Source organism: Myotis lucifugus, unplaced genomic scaffold, assembly GCF_000147115.1.
Source record: "Myotis lucifugus unplaced genomic scaffold, Myoluc2.0 scaffold_12, whole genome shotgun sequence".
Classification (NCBI taxonomy): domain Eukaryota; kingdom Metazoa; phylum Chordata; class Mammalia; order Chiroptera; family Vespertilionidae; genus Myotis; species Myotis lucifugus.
Window position 1 is genome coordinate 8883199 of NW_005871060.1, and position 22848 is coordinate 8906046.

Genomic DNA, 22848 nt, shown 5'->3' on the forward strand with positions numbered 1-22848 from the left:
AACATCTTCATTTGCAGTAAATCCCACCCCCTTTTCAACTCAATGAGAACATTATCAGATATAGATATAGATAGCATTCTATATATGCTATATTTTACATATCGTATACATATGTATCTATAGAAGTTTATCAGCATCTATATCTGTCCCTCTTTACTGAATCATTCCCAACAGCATACAAACATGCTGTTATTTATTGATTTCTTCTCCAACATCTCTCTTCATCTCACATCTTCTGACCACTGCTCTATTGCTCTGCCCTCTTTTACAACAAAACTCTTCAAAAGAATCCTCTAACTTGCATCCCCAGTCGATCTCCCATTCTCTCTCACCCAACCAGAACCAGAAGACATAACACTAAGTTGTTGTTTTAAGCCTCTTAGTTATAGAGTGGTTTGTATGCAGCGACAGAGAACTGGAACAATACCCCATAGAGGGCAGCACCAGGCCTGCTCTGGAAGAGAGCTTATCCCCTGACAGGATTACATGACTTTGCCAACCTGCATCTGCAGAAGCCTGGGGAGGAACTGAGGGTGTAGATTCTAAGGGTATTAAGACAACAGGGATAAAATATAATAATCAAGCCCAATTAATTGACATGAAAATTTTTCAAACAATATAACCTTACACCTAGGGGAACTAGAAAAAGAGCAACAAACAAAGCCCAAAGTGAGTAGAAGGAAGTAAATAAAGAAGCACTGAGTGGAAATAAATGAAATAGAATCTAAAAAAAAAAATACAAAAGATCAATGAAACCAAGAGCTGGTTCATTGAGAAGATAAATAAAACTGATAAAACTTTAACCAGATTCAAGAAAAAAAGAAAGAAAGCCCAAATAAAATCAGAAATGAAAGAGTTGGCATGACAACAGACACTACAGAAATACAAAGGTGGACCTCAAAAGACAAGACAAAATCTCAAATAAATACACGGACTTGGAGTATAACATGTTGGTTGGAATACTGGGGATAGTGCTAACAGTTCGGGGATAGTGCTAACAGTTTGAAAAGGTCAGTAATGAAAGCCTGGACTTAATGAAAGCCTAAGATTTAATGAGGTTGAAATGCTAGCAAGCTTTGGGAAAAGAGAAATAGACTCATAATGTGCAACTTGCTCAGTCACCTCCAAACTAGATCCCTTTGGGAGGGTCTAAAAGATGCTCCTTTCACCAAGACATTAGGAAGTGCATTAGTGGGGCAGGTTCCAGCATCCTTAAAGAACTCCTTGGCATTACTTATATTTTGGGCTGGGTTATTTGGTGTACTTTGCAGGATGTTTAGCAGCATATCTGGTCTCTGCCCACTAGATGTCAGTAGCACACACACACATCCCATCCACCAGCTGTAACAGGCAAAATGATTGGCAAACCATTGCCAAATATTCCCTGGGTTACCAGATTAAGCAAGTAAAAATACAGATTAAATTTGGGTTTCAGATTCAAATCATTACATGAGGGCATACTTATACTAAAGCATTATTTGTTGTTTATATTAAATTAAAATTTAACTGGGTACCCTGTTGGCTATTTGGCAGCCCTACCTGAGCGGCAAAATCGCTCCTGGTTGAGAACCACTGACCGAAGACAGTGCTTCCCAGTCTTTTAATGTGCTGGACTCTCATTAAAACACTCACTCTTGGAACCATGCCCCAGGATTCTGATTTAGTAGAACTGGAGTAATACCTATGAATTCGTATTTTTAATGAGTTCCCAGATGTTGCTAATCATTCTGGCCCAGGGATTTCTCTTAAAAAGTACAGCCCCAGAGAGATTTTCTGGGTGACTATACCTTACACTTCAGCAAAGGAACTATCCAACACTTCTGGGGATTATTAAATGCTTCCTGTGAAATTACATTGAACCTCAGTAGTGACACAAAATGCCACAAGGTTAAAAAATTCAAAATAGCTCTTTTTCATGGCACCTCGGGGGCTTTCTGCTTCTTCAAGATAAAGTTCAACATCTCTTTCCCGGCCACCGGCTGCCAGAAAGTCATTGAAGTGGACGATGAACGCAAACTTCGTACCTTTTATGAGAAGTGTATGGCCACAGAAGTTGCTGCTGGCACTCTGGGTGAAGAATGGAAGGATTGTGTGGTTCAAATCAGTGGTGGGAACCACAAACAAGGTTTCCCCATGAAGTAGGGTGTCTTGACCCATGGCTGTGTCCACCTGCTGCTGAGCAAGAGGCTCTCCAATTATAGACCAAGGAGAACTGGAAAGAGAAAATGAAAATCTATTTGGGGCTGCATTGTGGATGCCAATCTCAGTGTTCTCAACTTGGTCACTATGAAAAAAAGGGGGGGGAGATATTCCTGGTCTCACTGATACCACTATGCCTCTACTCCTGGGGCCCAAAAAAGCTAGCAGAATCCACAAACTTTGCACTCTCTCTAAAGAAGATGATGTTCGCAAATATGTTGTGAGAAAGCCTCTAAACAAAGAAGGTCCGAAACCTAGGACTAAAGCACCCAAGTTTCAGCATCTTGTTACTCCCCGTGTCCTGCAACACAAACGCAGCATATTGCTCTGAAGAAACAATGTACTAAGAAAAATAAGGAAGAGGCCGCAGAATATGCTAAGAGAATGAAAGGAGGCCAAAGAGAAACGCCAGGAACAGATTGCCAAGAGACGTAGACTGTCCTCTCTGAGAGCTTCTACATCTAAGTCTGAGTCCAATCAAAAATAAGATTTTATAACTAACAGATAAAGGAGTGCAAATATCAAGAACAAGAAAATTCAGAATAGGGGCTTATGGAAATCAGCAGATAGATGAAGTCTTGGCCTAAGTTAGCCTAACCATGGATCGCCACATGGAGTGACAGCTATTATGGTAGGAAGCGTCAAATGGAATCCACCGGAACTGCCCTCTCACTCCTGCCTCTCCTCTACCAAGACTGGAACCCAAAAGTAAAACCACGTCCCTGAGGGGGTTGTAGGGATTAATGCTGACAACAGAGATTGTGATATAGGGGCAGAGATTCCTCCAGACTCACCCTTTTAGCTGGTACAAAAGTCAGATGGATCATTAAAAGTCAGAATGACATTAGATTAGTATGATCTTAATCAGGTGGTGATGCCAATCTCAGCAGCAGTTCAAGATATGGTATCTTTAGTGGAGACAGTCAACACAGCACCTTGTACCTGATATTCAACTATTGACCTATCAAATGCTTTCCTTTCCTTTCTAACCAATAAGGGAAGTCAAATAAAATTTGCATTTACATAACAGGAACAACAGTATACATTTATGCTTCTGTCCTCTCTCCTGCCATCATAATATAGTTAAAAGGAACCTTGATGGTCTTGATATCCCAGAGGACACCATCCTGATCCTATATACGAATGTCATTATGCAGAAAAAAATAAGCATCAAAAATACCTTATGTACACATATAGATTCCAAAGGGTGAGAGTTAAACCCTCCAAAACTTAGTAGGTCTATTCCATCGGGCGCATGTTAGGACAGCCTTTCTAAAATGAGACACAAGTTGCTGTACCTTTGCACTTCCCACCACAAAGGGAAAACACACACACATCATGTTTGGCGGGCCTCTTTGAAATTTGAAGGCAGCCTATGCAATCATTGCACATGTGCTCTGACCCTTTCATCTGATGACATGTAAAGCTGCCATTTTGGGGTGGGGCCAGGTACAAAAAAAGGCCTCCAGGCTTCAAAAGAAGCTGCTCTGCTACTTAGGCCCTGAGCCACACCGGCAGAGTGAGACATTTCTAAAATGCAATTCTGATTGCCCGTCTCAGCTTCAAACTATATGAATGGCTTTCATCACTGTCAGAGTCAAATCCAAACTTTTAGAACAGTAGGTAAGGCCCTATCTAATCAGGCCCTTGCCAAATTCTCAGCGTCATTTGCTCTCTTTCCTTTTGGTGGGAAGTGCTAGCTGACAGCCCAGAACACCTACTCACACACACACATGAGAACCTGTTTAACTCATGATTAAACCCCTGAGGTAACATCTATATCAAAGAAGAGCATTTGGTATCTGGGTGAATTCTTACTAGTATTGTTGGTGTTTCTAGCATAAAGTATAATTATGAATTGAGCAAGACTTATAATAACAAGAGCAAACACATGGAGATAGTCTGTGCCCAGCCCTGTTGAGTCATTTAATCCCCACAACTAGCTTGTAAAGTAGGCAGTATCACTGAACCATTTTACAAATTAAGAAACAGGCACAGAAGGGTTAGCTTCCCCAGATCGCACAGCTTGCATGTGTGATAGCGTCAGTATTCAAACCCAGGAAGTCTAGCTCCATAATCTGTTATTAAGCACACTAAGCCCCCTCTAAACTATACAGATGCTATTTTAAATTATTGACTGAAGCTGTGTAAAGTGTGGTCCCTGACTGGTAGCACTAAGATCACCTGGATGCTTACTAGAACCGCAAATTCTCAGACCTGAGCCCTGACCCACTGAATCAGAATCTATGGAGCTGGGGCCCAGGATCTGCATGTCAGCAAGCGGCCGGGTGGTGTTTAAGTATGATACAGTTTTGAGAAGCCCTGCCTTTAAACACTTGTTCCTGGGGATTAAAGGCCTTAATGGAGGCAAAGCTAAGACAACACATGATATTTTGACAAAAGAAATAGAAGGCCTGGCTGGTGTGACTCAGTGGTTGAGCATCCACATGCCTGGGTTGCAGGCTCGATCTCCAGTGGGGGACATCCAGGAGGGAGCTGATCAATGATTCTCTCTCGTCATTGATGTTTCTATCTCTCCCTCTCTCTTTCTCTCTCTGATTTATTGAAATCAATAAAAATATTTTACAATAAAAGAAATAGAAAAGGGATTCTTTTTAATGCACAAAAGTTTCAAATTATGATATAAAATGAAGACAAACCCTAGTACAGAACAGTATAGACTGTTAGAGGTCTTATGAGGATGCTAAAGAAAAGTACAGGATTAACCTGAATTTAGAGCAGTGGTTCTCAACCTTCTGGCCCTTTAAATACAGTTCCTCATGTTGTGACCCAACCATAAAATTATTTTCGTTGCTACTTCATAACTGTAATGTTGCTACTGTTACGAATCGTAATGTAAATATCTGATATGCAGGATGGTCTTAGGCGACCCCTGTGAAAGGGTCGTTCGACCGCCAAAGGGGTCGCGACCCACAGGTTGAGAACCGCTGATTTAGAGCCAATAGGCCTAAGATTAAACCCCGCCCACTATCCAGCTGTGTGCCTTTCAGGAAATTATTTAATCAGAGCCTCAGTTTCTTCATTGAAAGGTTAAAATAATAACTCCCTGGATTTATACTCCAAGACAGGTGTGAAAAATCAAGTGGGACAATGTATGAGGTAATGCTTTGTATGAAAGGACAGCATGGCGATCAAATTTCATTTCTGCTCTAACTCTTTATAGAAGAATATATGCATTTTCTCTAATCCTACTCAAGAAACAGGATTTTGAATCTTGCAGTGATGTAAGAGAACTCTACTCTCTATAGTGTAGGTTGCAGGATACACAGCTGGAATGAGGGTTTGCTCTGGGCTTGAAAAGAGAGAGAGTGGCCTCACCTAAGAGTATGAGGCCAGGTCCTCAAATAACAAATATTGTCATTTTGTTCAAAGTTGTTCCATTATAACATTGATGAGATGCCATAGGAACTTAACTCTTCTTTATATCAATCAGCTTATGGTAAAATTGTTTGATTATACGTCGTTTTGCTTGAAGTTGCAGAACTTATCAATGATGTTAAGTGAGGATTTACTATACTATATGTCTCTGAGCTCATTTGAAGCTTTGCATTTTCTCCCCACAAAAAAAAAAATAAAATGGTTAATTAAAACCTGGGATAGCTTAGGTTAGGCTAATATTCAGCCCCGTATGTTCTTACTGCCTACCAGAGGTCTGCTGTGGTGTGCGTTATTTACAGTAGCTTCTGTTCTGATTGGTCAATGTTCCTGCCACACAGGTTGTTAAACTTTTAAACACCCCTGGGCATATGCCATGACATAAAGGAGTGTCATTTGAAGCTATTTTCTTTTCTTTTTTTTAAAAAAAATATTTTTTTATTTATCTCCTAGAGGAAGGGAGAGGGAAAGAGAGAATGAAACATTAAGGATGAGAGAGAATCATTGATTGACTGCTTCCTGCACACCCGCCACTGGGGATTGAGCCTGCAACCCACACACGTGCCCTGACCGGGAATCGAACCGATGCTCAACCATTCAGCCAAGCCAGCTGGGCTAAAGCTTTTTTCAAACAAAAGCAATTCCCCTCCATCTGGGATGGTTTCATAGGTTCATACTGGGCCTCATGAGGCCTACTTACACCTCTGACCTTTCATTCCATTGCATAATCCTCAACTTTAATGACGAGTGTTTTCAGCATATTTATTAAAATGACACAATTTATAATTTACTTATTGTGTCTCAAGCACATTTCTTCAGCTGAGGAAAACACAAGCTACTACGCTAGAAGAACTGCCATGCATGGGTGGGAAAGAATTCTATTTCTGGGTTCGGGGTTTCTTTCATTCATTTTGCTAAGTTGTGACTTCCCCAGCGAACACTCTCCTTTCCCCATTTTTACTCCCATTGCTATGCTCTCCCTTCAACTAGGGACAGAATAAGTACCTTTTCCCCATCTATTTATTCTCCCCCGCCCCCTCTTGGTTTGTCTTTGAATTAAAAGCTACTTTCAGCCCTAGCCGATTTGGCTCAGTGATAGACTGAAGGGTCCTCAGACTGAAGGGTTCTGGGTTCGATTTCAGTCAAGGGCACATCCCCAGCTCTAGTCAGGGCAGGTGCGGGAGGCAATCAATCAATATGTCTCTCTCACATTGATGTTTCTCTCTCTCTCTTCTTCCTTCCACTCTCTAAAACTCAATGGAAAAAATATCCACGGTGAGTATTAACAACAGAAAAAGCTACTTTCAGATGAACATATATTATTTAGGACAAGGAGCTACTCAGCGTAAAGAGGAACACAGGCCTCTCACAAGAAGATAAAACATTATATTCTTTACTCAAATTGATTTTAAACAATGTAATAGGTTCATATGCTTTACAATCTTTACTTCCAAATACAGTGGGGCCTTGACTTACGAGTTTAATTCGTTCCGAGACCGAGCTCGTTAAGGAGCTCCTTAACTCAAATTACTCTATCAACTCAATGCAAAAAATCTGCTGAGAGACAGCTGGTATCTCAAAAAACTTGTTAGTGGGGACACTCGTGAGTCAAGGCCCCACTGTAGTACAAGGAAGACACCAATTAGTTTTTTAAATTGATTTTAGAGAGAGAGGAAGGGAGAGGGGGGGAAAGAGAGAAAGAGAGAGAGGAACATTGATGTGAGAGAAACATCGATTGGTTGCACCCTGACCAGGAACCTAACCCTCAAACTGGGCATGTGCCCTGACTAGGAATCGAACTGGCAACCTTTCAGTACACAGGACAACACTCAACCAATTGAGCCACACCAGCCAGGGCCCCAATTTTTAATTGAAGCGAAAATGTTCAAAGTGATCACTAACCACACCAGTGTGAGGCATGCTGTGGACACTCAATCCCCAAATTTTAAAAATTACCAAAAAAAAGTCTGGCTCTGCTCCAAGTGGCCTGTGCAATCTAAGGAGCAGCCTGGCAGCTCCTCTCACTTGGGGTGACTTGGTTTACCACACCAAGAACTGTCCAACAGGAACCCCCACACTTAGAGATACTCCCTCAGAGAAGGCTACATAGGGTATAACCAGGGCGGGATGCTGTGGTTTTTTCTCAGGAACTCTACATAAATCATGCGGTCGGCCAACTCCTTCCTTCGAACAGCATTTCTCCAACCCATGTCACCCCCAAAAGCAAAACACCCAGAGGGTTTAAGCCCTGGTTTACTCACAACCTGGTTCCTGGAGCCACCTGGGACCTCGTCAGAAATGCAGAACCCCAGGCCCACCCCACACCCATTGAACTTTAACACAATCTCCAGGTGATTCGTGTATTAAAGTATGAGAAGTACTGATTCAAGTGGCACATTTGTTAAACCGCATACCAAAAGGATCAAGATTCTCCATGCAGGGTGAACATTTGGAAAAACAAAAACAGGCAAACAACTCACCTCAATTATGTTGATGTTGGTAGGAAAGCAGCTCACACCGTAGCCAGCAAGGCAGTGGGGACACACGTGAAAGCCTCCCTATGGAGACCTCAGTCAAGATCCATTAAGTCCCTTAAGTCCAGGGGCTGCCCTTTGCAGGCTCTCAGAGGCAAGAGAAAGTCAGAGAGGAAACCTATCAGCCCAGGGCAGGTCCCGCAACCAGACGGCTGGGGCAGTCCACAGCTGCCCGGGCCTTGAGGAAATGCCCAGGGCGAAAAGGACCCTTCTCAGACCTCCCTGAGTCCCCTTTCTCTCCATTAGCTGCTTATTGTCCGCATTTCCTTCTCAACCCCTGGGATTCACACTGACCAAAAGTCTGCCTGGGATCCTTTTCCGGCGCTCCTGGCAGGGGGATGGGAAACAGAAGGAAATCCACGTGTCAGGGAGATATTTTTATATCTTTCTCTTTGTGCAATGGAATCCTGACGACAGCATCTCCAATGCTAACAACTTGAAGAGGGGTCAAAACCAATTCTAGCAAATAGTTTCGCTCTGTGTAAACTTCCTGTCTTAGGCTAGCTCTGACGTAACTGGGGGGTCTCCTTCCATAGGCCCTGCCTTCTAGCAAAAAAGTACAGGCAAGAAGACAACACAGACTTGGAAAGGAAGTGAAAGAAAGCAAAGCAAAGCCAGCGTTAGGTTTCAGTGCAAAGGTCCCCGGCAGATTTGAAGAGGGGAGAGAAGTTATATTTAGAACATGCTATCCTTCTCAATGTTCTCCTTTTCTGAACCAGGAAGCTAAGAGCGAAGTACACCGGCATTTCATATTCTGAAAGCATGATGATGGTTCGCTCCCGCTCTTCACTAGCCTTGACAAGTATTTTCATCCGAGCCTTCTCAACTATAAAATAAATATAATATGGCGATAGTAGCAGTGCCTGCCTTGTAAAGTTGACCTGGTAATATGAGAGACGTGAAATACTGACTACTGAACGGGCCACGCTGTAAGTTCTCTTTATGTTTAAGTCACTGTCTCGAACCATCCCTCTGTTGTGCATACGGAAGCACCAATGAGGCATTCAATAAGTATTTCTTGAAATGAAATGAAAGTTTAAAAATCTTGACATTGCTAAGAAATTCCATCTATTTATTTTTATTCACTTTTTATTGGAGCAAACTATAACAGCAAATTGGCCATTTCACCATTTTAAGTGTCTGATTCAGTGGCATTAATTACATTCATAATGTTATGTAACCATCATCACTATCTATTTCCAAAACTTTTTCATCACTTTAAACAGAAACTCTGTAATGATTAAGAAATAACTCCTCTGAGGTTGTTGTGTTTTGTTTTGTTTTAATGTGAGGATTACTTTTTAATTTAGGGGATTCCCTCCTCTCTCATGGTAGTAATTGCACTTTAAGTACCTAGAAGAGAAAATAACGCAAAAAATAACAGATAACTTTTTAAAATAAATTTGCATTTTAATCACAGAACACAACAAATCTTTGAAATATGTGTGAGATTATTCTTTATTCCAGCTAGAAACAAGATTTAGCACAAACCTTGGGATAAAACTGCTGCCATCTCAGAATATACAGAGTGGGGCAAAAGTAGGTTTACAGCTGTGAGTACATGAGACAATTTACTCTTGTATTATTATTTACTAGAGGCCCAGTGCACAAAATCGTGCACAGGTAGGGTCCCTAGGCCTAGCCTGCAATCAGGGCCATCTTCCACCCGCTTGCCAGTCCCCAGTCCAGCCCTGCCCCTGCCACCCACCCCAGTTCCTCGTTCGCCATCCGGCGATCAAAAGAACAGCCCACTCTGCCTTAGGTGCCTTGTGCCATCAAAGGGCACCTGGCCTTTTGCTCCCTTTAAGGAAGTAAAATAAATGCCCTCTCTCTGCACCCGTCTCTCCTCTCCCTTGTGAATCCTTTCACAGCCGGCATCAAACCCTAACAATGATGTGGGAAACTCAACCAAGAAGGGCTATGCCTGTGGGAGGAGGTGCAGGGAACCAGGGCTGCCCCCTTGCTCCTGCCCCGCCCTCCCTCCCTCTGTCCCTGCACTGGCCCAGCCACCTGGCTCGGTCCTTCCCCCATGGCCAACAGCTCAACTCAGGCTCTGGCCCTTCCCATCCCGCAGGGAGAAGCATGCACAGTTTCTTGCAGACATGGAAGCGGCTGTGGAGTAGGGAGGTGGTGGGTTCTTCCTGAGGAGGGTGTTAGTGCTTTAAAGCTGTTGTTCTCCGTCCACCTCCCAGCAGTGAAGGCTGAGGGTCGCTGCAGGTGCTGAAGTCCTTGTTGAAGTCTCTGCTCCAGAGCCTCTCATAGAGGTGAGTCCTCATCCCAGGAGGCTGCGCAGTGGACGCGCCACGTACCTTTCGGAAGAAACTAAAGATCGATCAGAGCCTGCCAACCAGGGGGAGGGACCAAAAGGTCTGCCTTCTGCCCACACACCAGTCCCCAGTCCCGCTCCAGCACCACCCAGCCCGGTTCCCGGTGGTTCCCCAGTGGCCATCCAGCCATGGAAGCCTGCGGGCTGTGGGGAGGGACTGAGATGTGGTCAATGCACATCATAGCGACTGGTTGATCGGTCGTTCTGGTCGTGACACCTGGCTTTTTATATATATAGATTAATTATTGTATTTTTCCCATCTGAACAACTGTAAACCTACTTTTGCCCCAGCCTGTATATGGGCTTTTAAATGTGTTCTACCTTTTAAACAGGATAAATTTATAAGGGTAATTATTTCATTTTGAATAGAGGAGAGGAACTGGCATTTATTGACACCCACGGGTACCAGCAAGGTCTCTAATCTCATTTCACTCTTTATCACAAACATGAATAAGTACAACATTATTTACGTGATACTAATGTGATTCTTTGTGACAATTTTCCTCGTTATTGCACAGTTCACCATTTTGTGATGTAAGCGTGGGCAGAGCAGAGGCAGCTGTATTTCCCTGGTATTTCATTGACCAAGGCCTGTGTACATTATGCTACTAGTGCAATTGTCCGTATGTAAGGGAGGCCTGGGAGGGAACACCCAGATCAGCACAAAATTACAAACTTCCTAATCGATGGCACGTTTAAAAGAAATGCAGACATATACAGAGAGGTGGAGGGAGACCGCATGGCAAACAGCCGTGTCTCTTGGGACAGACACAGCCCCTGACTAGGGAAAGGAGTTCCAAGGGTTTGCGGGCGCCGGGAGATTTGACATTATGCTACTAGTGCAATTGTCCGTATGTAAGGGAGGCCTTGGAGGGAACACCCAGATCAGCACAAAATTACAAACTTCCTAATCGATGGCACGTTTAAAAGAAATGCAGACATATACAGAGAGGTGGCAGGACCTTTATTCCAAGGTTTATTCTAAACCAAAGAAAGCTAACCTTGCAAACATAAATTTAAGGACCATTAAACATATATTAAAAATAAATAACCATGGTTCTAAGTTTCATCTAAACTCTGTTGAGGGCTGACATCAAGGTTGGGTTGACAGTGGTGGCTGAATGCCATGTTGGTTCAGGCTGTAGGTAGTGGGAGAAGAGAGAGCCCAACATAGAAGAAACAGATTGTGGATATAGGATTCTTGCTTCCTACTGACCTAGATCTATGACTGAGTTGGCTAAAGTGACCGAATAACCTCTTAGCAAAGCTTGGACTAACTAAGCTCAAGCCCTCATGATTTCATTTATTCCAGAACAATAAACATTGGATAAGTCCTTGCTTAAGAAGTAACCTTAAGCCTCTTTTCCAATGAGGCAAATCTAAGTGATTCCAATTTTGACAAGATGTATTGCTTTTCTAACAGAAGGTAACACAAGCTTTAATTTTCAAATTTCCTCCCATATTCCATGTAACATGTAATTTTATGTTATTAAATATAATATTAAGACAATAGTAATTTAATATGGGGAAAAGGAAAAGAAGGAAGAAAGATGGGGGAAAAAAGAACAGGAAGAAAAAGTGGAAGGAAGGAAGGAAGGAAGGAAGGGAGGGAGCGAGGGAGGAAGGAAGGAAGGGAGGAAAGAAAAAAGAGAGAAAATAAATTAAGACCTAAATGTTTACCAGTAAGGTTAAATAAAACAGCAAACGCATACAATGGAATATTACGGAACAATTAAAAAGAATGAAATAGAAATATATGTACTATTTTAACAAAGAAAGATCTCTAAGACATATTAATTGTAAAAAGCAAATTGCTAATTAGAACAGGGTATTTAAAAGTTAAAACACATGCACATAGATACACACACACACATACACACACACACACATACATACCTGTCACACAACAAAACTATATATTTTTAAATGTACCCATCTATGAATATAATCACATAGAAAAACTTCTGGAAAGACATGACCCAAAATGGCATCAATCTCTGGGAAGTTTGGGGTTAGGAGGTAGGAATGCTTTGCTGAAAATATACATTTCTATTATTTAAAATTTCCCAGCTTACATTCATGTACTTTCCTATTTCTCTTAGAGTAAAAGCCAAAGCCCTTTATAATCGGTACATTCCAACCCTGCTTCTCTGATCTCCCTTTCCTTTTACTGATTCTAAGTTTGCCAGTCCTATTTTTTCCCCTGGCTTTCACCATTCCTCGATGCTCTGAGAGAGAGTAACAGAGAGCATTTCTTAGCTTAGCTATTTGAACATGGAAGGGCCTTTCCTATACCCCAAACTTGTTTTGTTTTTTAGACTGTCTTGGTTTATAAGAGAGTCTGCAGAATTCTCTAGAATGAATTCATACAAATATGTTCCAGGTTATGGAAAAATTGCTCCAAAATTTTAGGTCAAAAAATTTATGTTCCATGTCTTTAAAAAATTTTTAATCAATTTTTAGAGAGAGAGAGAGACTTTTGTTTTACTAATTGTGCATTCATGGGTTGATTCTTGTATATGCCCTGACCGGGGATCAAACCCGAAACCTTGGCGTATCAGGACAATGCTCTAACCAACTGAGCTCCCTAGACAGGGCCTGCTCCATGTTTTTATTATCAAGATTCACAATGATTATTTATAAGCTCCTCAGCCCTTGTTGTTTGGGTTTCTCCTTTTGCCAATATATTATACATTTCTCAGAGCTAAGGGTCACATGTTAGTCCAAAAGTATTCTGCTGTTCACATAGTAATTATGTAATCCTCATTATAAACCAAATGATCATATAAACTGAGCCTATACACTTTATGGCAGAACTTTGAAGTGCCAAATATGCTTCAATGGCTGCTTCTGAATTTTAAAAGCCAAGCATCAGAACAGAAGATGAGTAACTATGACAAATTTTCCTTGTTAACTCTTCATACTTGTTATGTACTGAACTGGTGACACAGAAGCTCTGGGAGAGGGAAGCTCAAGTCAAAGCAAGCATTTCTATTGGGCAGACCAACCTCAGCTCTCTTTACTGCCCAGCAGGTTTGTGTGGCTAGTTATTAGCGTTTATTCATGTTTAGAGTCTGAGAAGTCTAGGTATCGTAAAGTTTATGACTGGTGCCTAAATTAATTTGCTCCAGAGAAGTGAGACTCCCAGACGAGCAGCACTGCCTGGTTTTTCTTTTGAAGATCTAGACAACAAATATGGCAAATTTTACATATGTAGATAGTCATGCATTTGTATATGTGTATATATCTCCTGTGGCAGAGAAGGCGAGAGAAAGTGGCACGAAGGAGGTGAGATTTAAAAATAGTAAAAAATTAGAAACCATTAATGTGCCCCACCAGAGAGGACTGTGACATGAACTGCAGTATGTGTTACCATAATCACAAAAACCTACAAGTTTATGGTCCATATTGATACATGGCATACGAACTGTCTGAGGAGGAAAAAACGTTTGTTCTACCCTCTTAGGTATAGTTCCTGGAGACCTGAGAATTAAACTGCCAGATTGACAGGAGAAAAAGGGTTTATTCATATGGAAGTAGCTAAAAGCTGAGTGGTTAAAGTTTGAGGCATATGTATTTAACTTAGCAGGGAAAAGAAGGAGCGGAGAAAAGGCTTCAATGGGAAGAACAAATAACTTTCTTTAGGAAAGACAAAAGGGCTTTTAGGAAAACAAGCTGGAGATAAAGCTTGTGATCATATTTGTTTATAAATATGCGAGCGGTCATTTCCAACTTCCTGGCCATGAAACTTCCCCAGAGATTGATTTATGGTGGGTTTACTCTTGGTCTCTTAGTAACAGTAATTTTTATTCTTTCTATAATTCATCTTTTTGGAAGGGTGTACCCTCAAATTTTAAAATAAGGCTCAGGAATGAGATAACTTTTCTTTATTCTAAGTATGTCATTCATGCATTCCCAAGCTTTTTGAATGCCTACTATGTGCCAGATCCCGTGCCACATGTTATAGTTTCTGCTTTCAAGGAACTTACAATATAAAGGTGAAGAAAGGGAAGGAAACAAAGGATTATGATATAGGGTAATAAGTGTCAGAATAGAAGTAAGTATGGGATGTCATAGGAATAAATAGAAGGGAATCTTAATCCAGACTGGAGGAGTCTCAGAACAAACATCCCAGAGGAAATGACATCTGAATTTTGAAGTTAACCAGAGAAAGAAGAGGGGAGATGTGTTACAGGGAGAGAGAGAAATATACACATACTGGGATAAAGTGTAGGAAGGAAAGTTGGAAGTGGAAGAAGTGCTTGAATGGCAGGAACTAGTCCACAAAGTAATGGCCTTTTATGCAACGCTAAAGAGTTTTAACTTATCTAGGAGCTGAAATTGACAGAATGCAAACGTGTGTGTAAGCATGCAGTGGTCAGGTCCATGTTGATAGATGTGGAGAATGAGCAAGGGTGACTCTGAAGGCAGGGAAGTCAATTGGGAAGCTGCCGTGTCAGTTGGATCAAAGGAAAGAGCAATAAAGACAGAGCAGAGGAGTCAAATTAGAGACATGAAGAAGGAAAGGGGTCTGAGTGGGAGGCACTGGCCTTTAGCCAGACAGGTGGAGTAGAAGGAATAGATTTGGGTGGGAATTCCATTCCGGATATGTTGAAGTTGAGGTGCCCACAGGACCTGTGTGTGGACGTTTCTAGTCCATGTCTAGATACTTGAGTTTGGAGATTAGTAGAGAAAACTGGGTCAAGGGTACAGTTGAAAGTCATCAGTATACACGTCATAAGAATGTATTGGCTTGAAACAGCCTAAGTGTCCATCAGCAGATGAGTGGATTAAAAAACTGTGGTACATCTACACAATGGAATATTACACTACTATAAAAAAGAAAGAACTCTGACCATTTGCAACAGCATGGATGGAACTGGAGAGCATTATGCTAAGCGAAATAAGCCAGTCAGAAAAAGATGAATATCACATGATCTCACTCATTTGTGGAATATAATGAACAACATAAATTGATAAACAAAAGTAGATACAGAGACATAGAAGCATCTAACAGACCATCAAACCTCAGAGGAGAGAGTGAGTGGGGGGAGGGGGGGGGATAAGTGATCAACCAAAGGACTTGTATGCATGCAGATAAGCATAAGCAATGGACACAGACACTAGGGGGTGAGGGCATGTGCTGGGGAGAGGTCAATGGGGGAAAAGGAGACATATGTAATACTTTCAACAATAAAGAATTTAAATTAAATAAAAAAGGAGTGCATTGGCTTGCACAAGGAGAATGCACACTGAGAAAAGAGTTGAGGTAGACCTAGGAACACCAACAACCAAAGGTCAAGAAACTGAGAAGCAGCTGATGGATATTTATTTGTTTCTTTGTTTATTTATTTACATATTTTTAAAGCATTCATTTTTTCATTGATTTTTTTTTAGAAAGAGAAGAAAGGAGAGGAGGAGAGAGAGACATCAATGTGAGAGCCAAACATTGATCTCTTGCCTCCTGCATGCCCCCTACCGGGGACTGAGCCTGCAACCCAAAACCCTGGCATATGCTCTGACCAGGAATTGAACTGGCCACCTTTTGCTGCATGGGATGGCACCCAACCAACTGAGCCACACCGGCAAGGCAGATGCTGGATATTTAGAAGGAAAACCATAAGGATATTGAAAGAGGAAACTATTTCAATGAGAGGAGTTGATCCAGGAGTGTTGAAGAGAGGTCAAATAAGATTAAAAACTAAAAGCAATCACTGTGTTCATTGAGGTTATTGTGGACCTTTGAGATGGATGTTTCATCAGTGTGGTGGACTCAGATGGCAGAATGCAGTGAATTGAGGAGTGAATGAGAGATGGAGAAGTGGGAACCACAAATATAGTCAGGAATGTAGTTTATAAGTTTGGTTAACTTTTGTATTTTGTCTTGTCTTGGACTAGGTCTTAGTGTGCTTTTACTATGTCCTCTCCTGACACATTTTCCAATTATTCTTTTCTTCCGGGTTTCCAATGAATAGGTGCAGTATTTTCAGGTTCCTTCTGGAGTTTTTCCCCATCTAATTATATATATATATATGGCTAATATGCTAAGTATCCATCCGATGCATCGCTATGATGCACACTGACCATCAGAGGGCAGATGCTCAACATAGGAGCTTCCATGATGCACACTGGCCATTTACAGAGAAACAGCACCGCAGACCGGGCTTCCCCCCAACTGGGACACAGGTCCCACCACCACCCTAGAGTGATAGCCCACCAAATCACAGCCAATGCTGCCAAGACCCCATGGCATAAAATGTGGCCCACAGCCCAGCCCAGCCCAGAAACGGTGGATGTGGGTGCTGGGTAATGATGTCATTTAGCAACACCCAGCTTCCTCTCCCTAGAGACTAGCCTCCTTGGAGTTTCTTAGCCCAGGAACATGACTTGCTTTATAGCCAGGTGCAAACATTTCACACTTTAACCAAATGTCTGTGAAGTGTTTTCCCATGCCTCATGTCATTTGATTCTCACAGGAGTCCTGGAGTAGGTAGATAGGAGAATCGATGGAATCCTATTTTCTTTTCATTAGCTGGATAATGGAGATTTAAAAAGTTTAGAATCTTGACCCAACTGAAAAGAAGTAAGAAAGTGACCTTGAAAATGACTTCAGGTTTTCTCACTGCACAGAATATAGTCAAACACTGCTGCAGTTAAATATTTTACCCTTTGTTCTGTCTGCATGATCTACAATAATAATCTGTTTTGTGTTGATATTTACTGCTGTGTTGCTGACAATTACCTGAAAGAGAAGTTGGGGTGCTTCTCTGGGCTGGAAAAAGTTTAGCTAAATCAGAAAGCAGGTCTAATTAAGCAAGTTTATTCTATATCTATAAAAGGCTAAGTGTGTGATATATATAAAGCTCTCACTGGAGCCAATTGCATGCGTTTTGATCTGTCATTGTTGATCGTGAATTTGGTTGACACTTCTGTTATAAAAAAGGGCCGATGGAGATATTAAAATATTTCTTCTAGTTAATTCCCTTTCAATGTGCATGAATTCATTCACCCGGCCACTAGTTAATATATAAGAACCTAATAACTTTATCTGACTTCTGAAGTGGAAAATAACTGACTTTAGGATGAAATAGGCCTGGGTTTGAATCCATAGCCAGTGTCCTCAGGTTGCTGCTTTTTATTTATTTTTATTTCATTTCATTTTATTTTCATTATTGATTTCAGAGAGGAAGGGAGAGGGAGAGATAGAAACATCAATGATGAGAGAGAATCATTGATCGGCCACCTCCTCCATGACCCACACTGGGGATTGAGCCTGCAACCGGAGCATGTGCCCTGACTGGGAATGGAACCGTGACCTCCTGGTTCATAGGTTGATGCTCAACCACTGACCCATGCCATCCGGACAAACATGGGCAATTCTTTGGCTAAAGCTCCAGCCTATTGTACAGTGTTCATACTAGAGAAAAGTCTATGGCTGTAGTGAATGTGGAAAGCTCAGGCCCCATTAAACATCAGAGAGTTCACACTGGACAAAGACCTTGTGAGTGCAGTGAATGTGGGAAAGCCTTCAGCCCAAGGTCTTACCTCATAGAAAGGTCACATGGAGCAAAACCACAGACATGCAGGGAATGTGCTATTTTCTTGTTTAGTATGAAACTGGAGGAGGGCCTTGGTGAGAGAGACATCTTCCTGCAGTTGAAATTCACATCTGAATATACACAGTGGGGAGATTTCCCCCAAGTTCCAGTTAGGTGGTAAGCTTTGGGAGCTCTATTGCACTTTCTAAGCTGCCTGGGGCCCTTGCCAAAATCTCAGCCTTCCTACCTAATAGGTCCCCATAATTTTTGAATGAGGGTTTGGCATTTTTGTTTTGCATAAAAATATGCAGCTAGTCCTGCCTTTGGCCACCTGCCTCTGAAGACATGACTTAAGTCTCCTGGTCCCTGAAAGAACCTATGCTTGACATGTGACCAAAGGGTGTGACTTCACTGGTTACATTGGTTGCCTGCAAACATCTTTGCTTCACCTATCCAGGTGAACATTGCTATCTTCTGGTGTAACTCACTTTCCTGCCCCTGGACAAAACTCTTCTAGGGAGATAATCTACCACTCCCTTCCCCAAACCCTGCAAGACTCACCCCAGTGTCATCACAGACATATAGAGTAGGTTCTTTTTTTTTTTAATATATTTTATTGATTTTTTTACTTCCATGAGTGACCATCTAAGTCCTGTGCTGTTTAAAGCAGTCATTCTACATCCATTCATTCACACTTGCTCCCGAGTTGTATTCATTTGGCTTGGACATAATTTAGTTCTCTATCCTAGTTTATTTAGGTGACGTACACTCAGTTGCTACCTCTAATATGTTCATCCATCTAGCAAGGTAGAGTTTCTGAATCATGACTGTATAACTTTTTCATGTCCTCCCGAGATCCGTTTGCAGATGGATGCTGTAGATGTTGACAGTAGTGAGTTGGTTTTGCTTTTGCTAATATATAAAGGAGGTGTGGTAGAATAGAAGGAACACAGACTGAAGTCAAAGGGGTCTGGATTGGCTCTTGCTATTTATTAGCTGCTCCAAGACCCCATTTCCTCAAGGATAAAAATGATAAAAAGGTTTCCCTTGCTTTTCCTGTGGAAGCCACCGGGCTGAGAGGACTTGTGGCCTTCTCTCCACACTATGACATGTGCTCATCCACTGACATCAGTGTACTCCAAAGAGGGGGAATCATCTGGCAAAAATGTCACTTTGCCTGCTGTGTTTAAGGCTCCCATTCAACCAGATATTTGGAACTTTGTTCACACCAACTTGCACAAAAACAATAGACAACCCTAGTCTGTCAGTGAATTGGCAGGTCATCAAACCAGTACTGAGTCTTGGGGTACTGGCAGAGCTGTGGCTCGAATTCCCAGAGTTCAAGGTGGTGGGACTCATCATTCTGGCCAAGGTGCTTTGGAAATATGTGTTGTAGGGGCCACACATTTGCACCAGCCAAAACCTGGCACCATTGGCACCGCAGAGTGAACACAACACAGAAGCAATATGCCATCTGTTCTACTCTGGCTGCCTCAGCCTTCCTAGCGCTGGTCATGCCTAAAGGTCATCATACTGAGGAAATTGCTGAACTTCCTTTGGTGATTGAAGATAAAGTTGAAGGCTACAAGAAAACGAAGGATGTAGTTTTGCTTCTTAAGAAACTTAAGGCCTGAGAGTTCAGTTGGTTAGAGTATCATCCTAGATACACCAAGGTTGTGGATTTGAGCTTTGGTCAGGGCACATATAAGAATCAATCAATGAATGTATAAACAACAAATTGATCTTTCCCTTTCTCTCTCTCTCTCTTTCTCTCTCTCTCTCTTTCTCAAATCAATATATAAATTTTTTTTAAAAAAAGTTTAAGGCCTGCCATAACTGGTTTGGCTCGGTGGATGGAGCGTCGGTCTGCGTACTGAGGGGTCCCAGGTTCGGTTCCAGTCAAGGGCATGTACCTTGGTTGCAAGCACATCCCCAGTGGGAGGTGTGCGGGAGGCAGCTGATCGATGTTTCTCTCTCATCGATGTTTCTAACTCTCTATCTCTCTCCCTTCCTCTCTGTAAAAAATCAATAAAATATATTTTTTAAAAAAGAAGTTTAAAGCCTGGAATTATATAAATAAGGTCTCTGCCCCTCAGTGAATGAGAGCTGGCAAGGGCAAAATGAGAAACCATTGTATCCAGTGCAGGGACTTTGCAGCATCTATGAGGACAATGGTATCATCAAAGCTTTCAGAAACATCCCTGGAATTACTCTGCTGAATGTAAGCAAACTGAACATTTTGAAACTTGCTCCTGGTGGATATGTGGGCTGAGTCTGCATTTGGATTGAAGGTGCTTTCCTTATGACACCTGGAGTAAAACTGCCTCCCTCAAGAGTAACTACCACCTTCTCATGCACAAGATGCCCAATACAGACATGAGCAGAATATTGAAAAGCCCAGAGACCCAAAGAGCTCACCAAACACCACACAAGTAGGTTCATCACAGAGTCCTGAAGAAGAATCCACTGGAAAACCCAGGAATCATTGCTGGGGCTGACCAGCAGACCTTGGGTGATGGATGAATGGATTACTCTGACACACGTTTCTGTGAAAGAGAGGGCTAAGGGACTGCCTGGCTAAAGGAACCAGACAACCCTGTTCGCCTGCCTCCTTAGGCTTTTATTGTAGCAACAGCATGAACCAGAATTAACCTCTAGATACTACCAGAAGGGTACGTATCCTTGAGAAGCACATGTATCTGTAGTGTCTTTAAAACAAGGACATTTTGAAGTCTAAACATAAAGATTCCCGTAAAACACCCAAGAGCTCAGACTTGTTTGGAAAAGTCAAGGCAGGGTCTGCTGCCTTTGGCAAGAATCCTCTAGAGGCCTCTGACCTTTTGGAGATTCCTCCTTACAGGTTTTCCAACCAAGTTCCATGCTTCCCCACAAATCATGTTGAAGTTAAACCTCTATGCAATGACCATGCACTGGAACCCCATTCTTCTCCAGGCCAAGAACCACAGCTCGGACTGGATAAAGCAGCAGCAGCGCTAGAAGCCAAAGCAGATGAGAAGGGGGTTCCAGGCAAGAAGCCTGTGGTAGGGACGAAGGAAAGAAGGCTGTTGGCCTTACAAAGCAGAAGCCTTTGGTGGGAAAAGAGGCTGCAGCTACCAAGAAACCAGCAGCTGAGAAGCCCACAGAACAAAAACCCACCAGAGAAAAGAAGCCTGTGGCATAAACTTAAATGTGCTTATTCCATACAGGTCAAATCACTTTGGACAGCTAATTTTGAATAAAAATCTGATCAAAGGCAGTGAGGAACACAAAACAAACAAATGAAAACCTTCCCTGTTGTGAAGAGTGAGCTAATATATGCAAAAGAGCATAGCCTGAGACCCTTGAAACTCATTTTCTCTTCCACATCTTCTAAAGAAGCAAGATTCGAGTCACTCGTGCAGCCCTGCTCTCTTAGGTTTTGTTCAGAAAGAGATTCTGAACCGTATTTATATGAACTTACACTTTGCAAAGCCCTGATTGTCTAAGGAAGCACAAGAAGAGGTGAGATCATACCTTCACCATTAAACACTACACTTAGCTTCATATTTAAGATCTCATATCCATTTCTCCACTAAGAAAATTAATGAAAGTGTAACTCGATGCATTAACCTGCTCATTCAACAAGCATTAATAATTAACGACTCAACAAGCATTTTCTCCTCATTGCTAAACAGATAAAGTAATAAGTTCAGAGTCTGAACAAAACAGGACAGCCACTGCTGCCGTGAAATTTGCCAAGTTACCTTCCAGGAACACATTCTAGAAGAGACCCTGTACCGATGCACTGCAATCACTACATCTTATTCAGTCAGACAGGACATTAAAAAATGGCTTATGGTAAAAGCCATTGGCATAATGCCAAGTTCTGCAGTATCACTGCCAAACACCTGTTTCCAATTTTTAACCTTAAAAAAAAAAGAACAGTTTATTGATTTTTAGAGAGAGAGGGGAAGAGAAAGATCGGTGTGAGAGTACAACATTGATCAATCAGCTGCCTCCTGCTTACCTCAACCAGGGATCAAGCCTTGACCAGGAATCGAACCAGCAACCTCCTGGTGCACGGGATGATGCCCAACTAACTGAGCCACACCAGCCAGGGATGTTTCAAATTTTTAACATATGGAGATGCTGCAGTGAAATATACCACAGGCAAAATAAGGTAGAAATCATCATGACCATTTTCCTCTGATATACCAACAAATATTTTGGAAGAAGAAAACGAAAGAGACAAATTTTGTTTTAGATTAAATAAAAGAGATTTGAATAAATAATATACTTTATTTCAAAGATTCTTCACATTAATTTTGCAAACAGCCAGAATTTGGCTACTAAAAGAAATTTGCAAACATTCATTGACTCTATTAGTGTTCACAGGGTCACATAATAAATGTTGGTAAGTCTGGATGCCAAATAAACACAGTTGAATTTTAAAGTGTTTGTTGCATGTATTTTATTAAAATGGTGTCTTGTACACTGAGATATGTAATTTCAGTCTGTTCAGTTACTCAATAGATACATTTAAAACAATGCTCAAAGCGACAATTACATAAGCTCACTATAGGAAAGGCTATACACCCAAGTAGCACTTTGGTAAATTATGAAACAAATGTGTACCAGAGAAATTCGGCAGAAATTAATTTTGGACATACCAAGCTGCTATATGATGTACTGGAAGCCAGTGGTAGATGAGTCATTCTTGGAGGTGGAGGAACTCCATGACTTCACAGCCCAGAACACTCGATATGACCATCAATGAACCGTTTCAACCATCTAATAACCAATGGGAGCTGCCAGAGAGTCATCTGTTCTTCCAGATGCCAAATCAACAGGCAGGTCATCACAATCCGGCCTTTTA

At 41.8% G+C, this 22848-nt stretch overlaps 1 protein-coding gene and 2 pseudogenes across 1 annotated transcript in view; 2 read left to right on the top strand and 1 right to left on the bottom strand.

Moving 5' to 3' along the window:
- Positions 1–2686, top strand: part of LOC102440863 — a 12676-nt pseudogene extending 9990 nt beyond the window's left edge.
- LOC111822977 (ATP-binding cassette sub-family G member 2-like) overlaps positions 1–8427 on the bottom strand; it is a 66320-nt gene extending 57893 nt beyond the window's left edge. The window contains exon 1 of the mRNA XM_006084603.3: positions 8076–8427. The gene's annotated coding sequence lies outside the window, so the exon portion shown is untranslated. The remainder of the gene's footprint in view (positions 1–8075) is intronic.
- Positions 8428–19097: 10670 nt separating this feature from the next.
- On the top strand, positions 19098–21174 carry LOC106696331 (annotated as a pseudogene).
- The last annotated feature ends 1674 nt before the right edge of the window (positions 21175–22848 follow it).